Genomic DNA, 12,198 nt, shown 5'->3' on the forward strand with positions numbered 1-12,198 from the left:
GTGCTCGGCATGGAGAAACTCACTCTCACTTTAGCTGGTAGAGGGCCCGAATTCCCAGAGCTATGGAGGCCCTTTCTAACCCTACTGGTGTCCGAATTCCGTGAGTTGACCTGCCCCCGTTATCTTCGATTGTTGCGCCTAGCAGACACACAAATTCCAGATGCCACTCCCCAGACCCGCTGCAAGCGACGGCGTTGACCCCTAGATAATAGCCTTATCCCTTCTGTTACAGTGGACGAGGGAATGGGTGGAGGGAGGTGGGGTATTGTTGGGTGTTTGTATGGTTTTATGTGGTTTCCTTCTTTTATAATTTGGAGGGCCCGCCCCACGCTTATCACCTTTAGTATCGATATGACAGACAACCTGGTTGTCTCACTGGTATTGTGCCTACGGAGTTGTGGGCTTCATTTTATATGTTTGAGTAAAACCAATAAACAGATTTAAACCATAAAACGTGGCGCACTGTCGGTGCGGCCCCTGATAACCACCCGGTGGAGGGAGAAAGTGGGTCCTCTGGACCCCCAAGACATCCCTTTTGAGTGGGTGCAGTCACTAACTGCACCAGCCTGCAAGGGGATCTCTAATCTCCCTTAAAAGTAGAGGCAGGTTGTCGCCTGCACAGCCAAACACAGAGCGGCTGCTTCAATACCACTCCGTTTTTAACATGAACATGCTGCCCTATGTCATCTATGTAATAGGGTGCACTTTCCCTGTTTGTGCCAGATGCACCTCATGACGAGGGGCATGTCACTGATATATTCAGACCTTGGTGCTTCAGTTTTAAGCCCTGAAGTACCCAGGGCCAAGTGCCCTTTAATGACACTCGTCAAATATTGGGGTGGGAGCAGCAACTCTCAATGACCCCATCCCACTCTAGAGGCTGACCCATGAGGGGCCAATGAAGAAGAGGCAGCAGTCTGGTAGCAGAGGTAAGGTTAACACCATCACCAAAAGGAGCATAGTTTAGTTTAAAGCCTAAATAGCCTAGAAAATAATTGCCCAAGTTAGATAAATGTCCAGATTATCTAAAGAAAGTCCTGATTCCAATGCTCAGAACCTGAAGGCTGGCAAAGCAGTACTGGAAGGTGATGCAAGAAGGCGATTGCTGGAGTGGTGTGAGTATCAATAGGGTTGAGAAATGTTGTTACTATGCTAGGATGTATTTTTGAAGTGTTGAAAATAGTAAGGGTTTTGACTGTTGGTGAAAATTTTGCTAATTTTTGACTTGATGGTTTTATTGATTATATTGGTAATTTCATAGGACTGAATTGTTGATTATTGAATATATGTTCTTAACATGAAAAGTTGTCTGGAAGCACAGGTACAGTGATACCTGGAAATTCCCTGGAAAGGAATAGCAGTGGTAAATGGAAGCCACACTGCTCTGAGGTTACTCGTCTGATAGAATAACACTGAGAAGCTATGCAGGGCTGGCAGTGTTAAAGTAGGGACTATTTTCTGTGTAAAAGTGAGAGTGATTGATAGCAAAGAGTTCGCTGGTGAAACTTTGGTGTTAAATCACCTAGAAAGGGTAACACTGAAGGAGTAGCAGGTTCTTCTGAGCTTAAGTGAAGGGTAAGCGGAAGGGATTTACTCGCAGTGTTTGAAGTGTAAACGGAAGTTCTTACTTTGTGAAGAGTAAGCGGAATGTGTTACTCGCAGTGAAAAGAAATCTATCCTTTATTTAGTGAAACAGGCAGAGTAGCGAATGTTTTTATGTTGTTACTAACAGACTTTTGATTAAGAAAACTCAGAAAAATATTGCAGTAAGATTTTGTTTCAGAGAGTCAGTAGTAGGAGTTGAACTGACTGAAATTGAAACTGACAGCATTGGAGAAAAGAAAATTAAATTGCATTGAACTATTGCAGAAATGAAAATCGTTGAAGGTTTAAAGAAACTGTTGGGAGGTAAAGTGACATTTTTTTCTTAATTGGTGATGCTCCTGAAGGAACACCCGTGCATTTTATGTCTACCAATTAGGGACAAAATTCATGTATGTGGGTTCACCAATGGTGCAAGATTACTGAAAAAGAGGGTCCTTTGAGGTTTCCAAAAGATGCTACTTTTGAATTGCAAATCATTGACAAATTAAGGGAAGTGTTATGTGAAATAAAGACACCATGTAGAGCTGCAAAATTTGAGGCCTTAAGCATATGGGAAAAGACAGCAAGAGACAAAGCAAGTGAGGATGAAAAGATAAAGCACCAGATGCAGGAGAAGGGAATTAATAATGATAAAAGGTTTCAAATAAATGATTCAGGGGATGAAATAATGGATGCATTGTTAACTGAGTGTCTGCCACTTTATGTGGTTCCCATTAAAAATACTGAAAATAGTGTACCAGTAAGTATTACAGTGGCTACTGCTTCTGTTGAACAGAGAGAAACACAGATTGAGAGAACTGTGAAGACATTCCAGATTGACCCACTATCTGTTGATTCAGCACTGACAGTGAAATCTCCAGGTATTACTGCTTCAAATATGACTGATTCAGTCAAAAAATTACAAACTGCAGATGCACAGGCAATGCCTAGAAAAATTGTGACTGTCCTAATTAATATGGCCCCTATTCAAAAGGTTCAAAGAGCTGCAGAAGGAGTAATTATGTCAGGGTTTATTTCAGAAACTCAGAATTCACAGATGATTGAACGGCAATTACCCCTTACAGTCCAAGCACTGAAAGGTGGGGGAAAATGGTATTTACATCTGCAGTCCAGGCTAAAATGAATATATTTGAAGATGGGATTTTTCAAACCTGCTGTGAGGAAGCAGCAGTGCCTAAAAAGATAGAGAGCATGGGGGGAACAAATTAACCCAGACCCTGAAAAAGAGAGACAGCTTAGTGTTTTAAATTCAACATTTGAACATGAAGAAATTAACAGTCCCTGCTGTTTAAATCATGAAAATGTGAACCAGTGTCAGGAGAAAGAATAAATTTCCCTGATTAAGGAAATAGCTACATATGCAGTAACTACACATGATAGACTGACTGATTTGGCTCAAAAGTATGAAATTGATGTTTCAGGAAGCTTTCCATTTCAGAAAAGTTTCAAGGTACATATAAATGATGAAGCAAATGAGAAAATGTTTTCTTCAGGAATGCAGCTGAACATTGCAGAAATAGGGCTTTGGGTGGGAGGAACATGGCGGCGGCAGGCTGACGCCCGTCGCAAGAGTCCCGAGGCCGGCAGATAGGCACAGCATGCAATGTGCGCTACATGATTAGGAGTTTTCCACCGTATAGGTGAGCAGGTATTGTTTGTCTCCTACCTTATCGGTGAACTGATAACTTGCTTTCATTTTGCTTTCCTCTTTGGTTGAGACGCCGGGTGAGGAGCCGATCCATCGCGCTCGGAGGCACTAGGACCCTGGAGACGCAAAACTGAAACTGACACTGACTCGGATGTTCTTTGCCGACGCAGAGGTAGCGGTGGCGGTTGGGAGAGACGAACGGCTTTGTGAAGCCCCCCAGGAGGTGAAGAAGATATCGGTTCAGCAGCAGCTCGGAGGAAGCAGGAGGACGCTTTGGTGTAAGGCACGAGCTGCTGTGATATCTGTTCAGTTTCCTTTCCTTCTTGCCAAACAGCAACAACCTTGGTAAGGAGCTTCCAAAGAGGGAAGGGTGGTTTGAATGATTACATGGATCTGATTTCGACGGAGACTAACTTAGATACTCCCTGTTGTGTGGTGAGCATGGTGGAAGAAGCACAGAAGCGAGGAGTTGTTGAGGTGCAGGCCCTTGACCATTTGAGGAGGAAAAATTCTAGAGACCCCCCGTTTGTACATAGAGCGCTATCAGTATCGCCTTTAAGAGGTAGAAATAGATACCAATTGAGGTCTCAGCAAGAGCTTATGTCAAACGGGGTGTTAGATTCCGGTATAAAGGAGGGTCCAACTCCGCTTACTCCCTTTAAGAAGAAGAGAAAGCAAGGAGACATCAAGAAAACAAAAGCCCCTAAGGGTCCACAACCCCAGAAGAATACACCGTCACTTAAGACCTTTTTCAAAATTATGCAGCAGGCTGGGGCTGGGGATGGGGGGGCTGCACCAATTCAGGGAAGTAGTAGCTCTCCTTTAGAGTTGATAAACCGATATGCACCCTTAGAGAATACGTTAGTCCCGGAGGGTGATGGTGAAAGCGGAAGTGGGGACCAGCCCCCCCCCCCCGTAGGTAGTTTATCTCTATCCCAAAATCCACATTCCTCATCAAGGGCCTCACCTACTCCGCTTGTAGTTGGCTTGGTTGGGCAGTGTCAAGTTCAAACCCCGATTCAGAAGGCTCCTCAGCTGTTGATGGATAACTCGGATGGAGAGGGGAGTTTGCTAGGTTCCCTGTTAAAGTCCCTGAAGGGGGACCTCATGGCTAAATTCGAGATTTCTGAGAGCAATCAAAAGAGCATCCATGATAGATTTGATACTCTCGAGTCCAGGCTGGATGATATTTGTGCTCATACTGGGTCTTTGGAGCTTAAAGCTTCTGCATTGTCAGAGTCGGTTCAAGAAAACGTTAAGGTAATTAATACTTTAAAAACGCAGAACCGGTCTCTTGCAATGGACATGGAACGGTTAGAGATGCAAGCTTGCAGGAATAATCTCAGAATCTTGAAGATTCCGGAAGGTGAAGAGCGCGGGGATATCAAGGACTTTGTCTGTAAACTTTTGAGGGAAGGGGTCCTGAAAGACCGCCCCGATATTGTTTTGGAGAGTGAAATTCAAAGGGTGCACAGGGAACCTTTTAGACTACATTCAGACAGGAAAGCTCCGAGAAAGATCCTGGTGAATTTTCAAACTTATAGTGTTAAAGAATTAATTCTAGGCAGATGTTTATCTAGCACCAGTCTCCTCCATAACGCACATCCATATCAAATTAGATCCGATATTGGGGGGAAAACTGCGCAGAGACAGTGGGAGTTGGGTTCTAGAATGCCAGAATTAAGATCTTTAGGTGTACAAGTTCAGTTGAAATTTCCTGCCCTTCTGAAAGTGATGTGGAGGAACAAAATGCATAATTTTAGCCAGCCAGAAGATGTTGACATTTTCTTATCCCAGATAAAAGAAGAAGGGGGTAAGGGGAATTGAATGTGAATATGAAATGAGAGAGTAGGGAGGAAAAAAGTTTCTGAAGGAGAGGGGAATGTGGAGGAAGGTGAGTGGAGGGAGGAAAGTGTAAGGAAAGGGTAAGGAGAAAGGGGAGAGGAAGGGAGGGGAAAAAGAGAAAAAAAATATATACATATAAAATAAAATAAAATAATATGGAAAGTAGGGGTAGGAGACAGGTGTATATAACTAAATGTTTCTGTTGTGAGCACAAACGGTATATGATGAAATATGTTTTGTGGATGGTAACTCCTATTTTATTTTATGTTTTTTTGGCGTGATATTTGCATGCCGTTGCCACTGGGGTCTGGGCTCCTGAATAGGCGATTTCAACGCCAGGAATGAAGGGTGGGTTCCTCACGGGAGGGTGGGGGAAGGGTCATAGGGGGGTTAGGAAATTTGTAAAATTGTCCTTGTATTGTGCAAGACTGCTTTTTCACGTTAATTGCTCTAGATGTTTGGTAAGATCAGTATTGTATGAGTGGATCAGTTAGCATAAAATTTCTCTCCTGGAACGTCAATGGTTTAGGATGCAGCAGGAAACAATGGAGGGTCTGCGAGTATTTAAGGAGTACGGAAGCCCACCTCATTTTGGTACAGGAAACACATTTAGAGGCAAGATTATGTGAACAAATCTTTCGTACATTGGGGTGGGTTCAGAATGTATTATGTTCACATCAGACAGGTTGCACCAGAGGTGTTGCCATAATCGTTAGATCGAACAGAGGGATTAAGGTCCAGAAATGGGAAACAGACAATTCAGGTAGATGGCTAGTGGCGGCTCTCTCTATAGCTGGTTTGGCCTTTACGTGTGCAGTATATTACGGCCCGAATGAGGATGATCCAGGTCCCATTCTAAAATTGAATGCATGCCTCTTACAGTACCCTGCCCCGGTTATCTTAGGGGGAGATTTTAATTTGGTTTTCGATGGGCAGGTAGATCGGACCTCAAGGGCTAAATATTGTGTTCCAACTAAAACTTTTATATCATTAAAGAATATTATGAAGGATTATAATCTATTGGATATTTGGAGAGTGAAAAATCCAGTTCAAAGAGAGTATTCCTTCTACAGTAAGAAATATAAGCAATTTTCGAGAATAGATTTTTTTTTGGCGGATCAATCTTTGCTTTCCAATACTGTCTCGGCGGCTTATACCTCGGTGGGCCTTTCCGACCATTCAGTGGTCGAACTCGTTCTCAGTTTAAGACTTACGAATACAGTAACTAGATGGACACTCGATAGATCACTCCTTATGGATGACAAAGTGAAGGTCCTTGTAAGTGCGGGAATAACTGAATTTTTTCATTTTCATCTTGGTTCCGCCACAGTACAAATGGTTTGGGAGTCCTTCAAAGCTTATTTAAGAGGCTTGTTAGGCTCGCAAATGTCATACAGGAGGAAAACTCGTAAGAGAGAAGAATTAGATGATATTAAAGCTATAAAAGATAAAGAATTAGATTTACAAAGGGCTGCTTTGGCAGATAGGAAGAGGATTCCCAAACTTGAGAGAGAACTGTTGGAATTACAAGCAGCGTTTAGCGCGAGGTGCGATAAGATTAATAAAGAAAAGTGGGAAGCCAGCAGGCTGAAAAATTTTGAGTATGGAGAAAAGTGTGGAGCTCTCTTAGCCTGGAAATCAAGGGTGGATAGGGTTAGGAATAATATAAAGGCTGTAGTACAAAGGGAATCTGGCTTATTAACTTCGGAGGATGAATTGATTAGAGATGAGGCAATGGGGTTTATGTCTACTTTATATCAAGAGGATACTAGAGTTGGATTGGGCGAGGTAGATGAGTGGCTCAATTCGGGTAATCTGCCCCAACTGACAGAGACAGACAAAACATACTTAGCCAGCGAAATTAAAGAGGGCGAAATACAGGAACAATTAAAGAAAATGAGCAGAGGAAAAGCCGCTGGCCCAGATGGGCTACCGATTGAAATGTATTCCGATAATCCTGAAACGGTTGTCCCCGTCCTTAAGACACTTTTTAACAGTATCCTTTTACAAGGAGGGCCTATCCCCCCATCTTGGTCGGAGGCTACTATAACCTTGCTAGTTAAACCAAATAAAGATCCACAAAAAATGGAGTCGTACAGACCAATTTCGTTGTTAAATTCGGATCTAAAAATTTTCTCTGGGATACTGGCTACTAGATTGGCGAGATCCATTAAAACAATTGTACACCCTGACCAGAGAGGGTTTATACCAGGTAGGCAGCTCAATGAACTCACGTTTCAGGCTTTAGGAGCAATAGATTATGCTGAAGTGAAAGGGCTGCCGCTGGCCATTATAGCAATAGATGCAGCCAAGGCCTTCGATCGGGTTAATTGGGGGTACCTTTGGGCCTCTTTGAGGAAGTTCGGCTTCCCTCTATTGTTTATAGAGGCGGTTAAATCCTTATATTCTGGACCTCGTGCAAAAGTCTTAGTGAATGGGGGGCTATCGGACTGGTTCAATATCACTAGAGGTACAAGGCAGGGTTGCCCCTTATCCCCATTATTGTTTAATGTTTATATAGAGCCTTTGGTTTGTACACTTAGAAGAGATAATACAATCATTCCTTTTAAAATCGGCGAACTGGAGTTGAAAACCGCACTGTATGCTGATGATCTTTTATTATATACTTCTAATCATGTCGAGGCAATCCCGCGGCTTTTTGAATTAGCGGAGGAATTTGGAAGAGTCTTGGGATATAAAATTAATCTGCAATAGAGCCCAACATCTCAGCCAAGGTATGGCAAGATCACTTTCAGTCCCTATATAAGTTACCTGAAGGGGAAAGGACTATTCCCACCCAGACGGTTAGCATTACTCCGAAAGGGGTGCCACTCACAATAAAGGAGGTCCGAGCGGCTATTGCCGGGCTGGCATCAGGCAAGGCACCAGGCTTCGATGGCCTGCCGGGTGATCTATTCAAACAAGAACCGGATGTTTGGGCACCCTATCTAACGATTCTATTTAATTCCATTTTGGGGGTATGGAGGTGCCAGATACTTGGCTGGGCGCAGAGATTGTCCCAATATTTAAAAAGGGTTCGCCTCTGCTCCCAGTCAACTACAGACCCATCAGTCTTATCGATGTTCCCCAAAAGATTTTTGGTAGACTCATGCTCAATCGCCTTCAGGATTGGATTGAAGAATGCGAAATTATGAGTCCATATCAAGCAGGGTTTAGAAAAGGTATTTCAACTATTGACCGGATTTTCCGCTTGAATCTTCTATATTGGAAGACTGTGTCAATCGAGGGCGGCAGCTTGTACACGGTGTTCGTGGACCTGCGAGCGGCCTTCGATTTAGTGCCCAGGGATAAATTATGGGCCGTCTTAACAGATTTAGGGGATAGCTTATTCATTCTGAAAAGATTACACCAGGGAAATTTTGCCAGGGTTAGGTGTGGAAGAGGGAGAACTCTTTCGGATGGTTTCCCCGTTGACAGGGGGGTTAGACAGGGTTGTGTGCTTGCACCGACCCTTTTCTGCCTCTTTGTCAACGGGGTCATTAACCATCTCAATGGGTTGAGCAACAGCGATGCCCCCAGGCTGGATGGCAGCAGGGTCCCTGCCATCATGTTTGCAGATGATACCCTGCTGCTTTCCAAATCCCCTATGGGCATACAACGGGTGTTGGACGGATTTGCGAACTTCTGTGTGAAGCGTGGATTGGAGATTAATGCTTCTAAAACCAAGTACATGATCTTCAACCCGCCCTCCTCAACACGCGCAAATCCCATGATAGGGTCCTCCAGATTAGAGAGGGTTTACACGTTCGATTATCTGGGGGTAACAATCAATCAGTCCATGACTTGGGATTCACACCGAACCAAGGCAAACCTGAAATTGATCCAGAAGATGGGTGGCATATCTAGGATGACAAGAGGATTGACCTATAAGCCATTTGGTGCCCGCCTCCAAATTTATAAAATCCAGGCAAGAGGGGCAGTGACATATGGGGCGAAATATGGGGATATACTGCCGCCCAGAAATTGCAGGTTACGGAGAACAACTTCTTAAGGCAATTGACAGCTTTACCGTCTAGTACCCCACTCCTCCCACTGAGACTAGACCTGGGCCTAAGACCCATTACAGAGGAGTTGGGACTTAAACCCATAACTTTCTGGCGCAAAATATGGAGCACGCCGGAACTATCTAATTATAGAGCTGAGCTTCTTGAGATTTTGCGTCTTGCTAAAGCCGCACAAATCCCATGGCTAAGATATATTAAACAAACATGCGAGTCACTAGGTAGACCGGATTTGTGGTCTGATCCAGGAAATGCATGCTGCAGGATCTCACGCAAATCTATCTCCAAGGTTTATTATGAGCATAACTTACGTGTCTTAATTGAGAGTGCACGGGAGGGGTCCCTATCAGAACATTTTCTGGGGTTTAAAGACTCATATCATCTAGAGCTTGCCTTTGATGATATTGGCCCTTCGAATACAAGGAAGTTATATATGCAATGGCGACATAGTACTCTCCCCCTCAGGGCGTATACAGACCGCTGGACATATTCCCAGCCCACAGTGCAATGCCCAGCTTGCGCTCATCCGCGAGAGACTGATTTGCATATTATTTTCTTTTGCCCAGCTTATCAAAGAGCAAGGAATTGCTGGCTTGTCCCACTCCTCAAAAATTTTGGCTTTAGGCAGCACTACCCAGCGTTTAGAATTTTAAAAACAGATTTATCGGCCCAATTGTATTAGCAGTCGCAAAATTTTTAACAGTAATGTGGTTTAGCCGTAACCGATGTATTAAGCTAAATATAGCTGAATGAATATTTTTGACGATTCTAGACCAATTGTTTTATGACTGATTTTAATGCAACTATGTGTGATATTTTTTATTGTCTAATTTTCAATTGTATACCTGTTGCACTCTTTTATGGTCCTAGTGACCGAAATAAAGATAGGTTCGTTTATATGGGCCACTAAATCGCCCAGGATAGCGTGGAAGAAATTGAGGAGGGGTTTGAATGTAGGGGGACTGGCTCTACCTGACTTGCTAATATACTGCCATGCCTTTCACTTTAAGAATTATAGAATTTTAGTTAACAAATTGGACTCTTCCTCACAAGGGCGCCTTTTTCAGGCTCTATTACATGATCAACCACAGGGTCTCGAGTGTTTCCTTCTTAAATTTGGAGACCAAAAATTCTTTAAAAAGATCCGCTTTAAGATTTTATAAACAGCACTTAAGAATTGGGGATTTATCCGGAAAACTCTCGGGATTCGTTACTTCAATCTACACGCCCCAATCTGGGATTCCCTAGGCACTCCTGAATGCCTCCTAGATCAACTATCTCAGCCTCTCAAATTAGCGGGGTCAAAATATGGGGAGACTTGTGTTGTGAGTCCAGGCTTATGGATTGGGAGTCTCTAGCGGATCTAACAAATGGATCCCTAACTAGGTTTAAGTTTTACCAACTGTCTGCGTGGTGGGTTAGACAATCTTGGGGATCGACAGAGGATTTCCCAATCATGGATTCTATTTGTAGGGTGGGAGGCTGGAAACGGGAAGTCTCTTTTTGGTATCAAACACTGGTTGGTTTTGGGGACAGTTTAACTTTAGAGGTAGGGAAACTTTGGGGCAATGGCTTAATAGGGAATACGGAGGAGATACAAAAAATTTGGAGAGACTCGTTTTCTATGTCTCAGAGAATCATTAAACCCGCTAATTTGAGGAGAAACCATTTGTTTACAGCTTATAGGGTTTATTGGACTCCGGCTAAACTGTCCAGGGTATCATCAGACAGTTTTTTTTGTCCAAGATGTAAATTCCCGGCAGCAGATGATACCCATATGTTTTTGGATTGTCCTAAGATCTCCAGTTATTGGGGGTCCGTTTGCTGTTTTCTTGAAGAGCTCTTATGTGTACCAATTGCCTGTTGTCCCAGATTGATTTTTTTTGGTATTTTACCAGGATATAATACGAATATTGCTGCACAACTCGTGTTTTATGTGATTGTCATTGCCAGGAGAGAAATCTGTAGACAATGGAAGTCTGAGATTCCTCCTAAATTTGCCGACTGTTTGAGAAATATTATGTGGATTAGCCAGTCAGATATTGTGTGTGATCAAAGGAGTACGGAGACGTTCTGGCCTCCACTTTTGGCTTGGTTAAAGAAAGATTTATGGGTCCAATGATTAAGCCAGGGGTTTGTGGTCCATCCTTTCCTAGCACCAACGGGATTCCCAGTGGTAAACGGAAATGGGTAAGACAGCCCTTCTCTGGGGGAATCCAGTGGCTGCACATAGGCCCCGAGGGCAGGAAACGAGATGGCCGGTGTGGAGGGCTTGGATAGTTCCCATCTAGAGCAATCACTATCTGGCGTATGTATGAGGACAAAAAAAAAAAAACAGAAGATTGCAGAAATAATTAAATATATTTTCAAATGCAATGGGTTTGAGAAAATAGGAGACAAATAGGCAAGAAAACATGAGAAGAAAAAGAAACCACCAGACCTTGTTAGGGAACATAATAAACAGGATGAGGGAGAAGCGTTTGCTTACTCATTGAGAGAAAAGGTGGGAGAAGTGCATGTTCATGTGCCAAGGAACAAAGGTGAACTTGCAGCACTTCTGAACACATTCCCACCATTAAGGGACAAACTTATGTTGTGGTACCCACAAGTTGATGGATTTGTTGAAATTTTAAAAGAGTTGTGCATTAATTTGCAAATGTTCTTTGACATTGCCATGCAGACTCAATTGTGGTTTAAATATAAAGTTGCTGTGCAAAGGTCAGGTGAGGAGACAATGAAAAGGGCTTACATGAATGCGTCATCATTTTCTGTTGTTATGGAGAAAAACGTAGCAGTGATTACTTTCGTGAAGGGCAGGGTGCCAGCAAAGGATGTTAACTGGGTATAGATTAAAGGAACATAGGATGGAAGAAAAGGTGCTATGGTTCGTCCAAAGTCAGGTTTGGATGTTGTACTGCTGGAAAAAGTATTCTTTTGCCATGTTTATAACAGATTTGAGCATTGGAAGTAGAAATTTAAATTCAAACATGATGCAGCAGTTGGAAATGTGCAAAAACAGAGAGAAATGCAGGTGCAAGATGTGTCAGCCAAGCAAATGCAAATGTCAGTTCAGGAACA

The 12,198-nt window shown here is 43.1% G+C and overlaps 1 protein-coding gene across 1 annotated transcript in view; it reads right to left on the reverse strand.

Moving 5' to 3' along the window:
- Positions 1-12,198, reverse strand: part of LOC146833907 (coagulation factor XIII B chain-like) — a 1,069,530-nt gene that overhangs the window by 939,420 nt on the left and 117,912 nt on the right. The gene's annotated exons all lie outside the window — the stretch shown is intronic.

The sequence above is a fragment of the Triturus cristatus genome, chromosome 4_2 (assembly GCF_964204655.1).
Source record: "Triturus cristatus chromosome 4_2, aTriCri1.1, whole genome shotgun sequence".
In the NCBI taxonomy this organism is placed as follows: domain Eukaryota; kingdom Metazoa; phylum Chordata; class Amphibia; order Caudata; family Salamandridae; genus Triturus; species Triturus cristatus.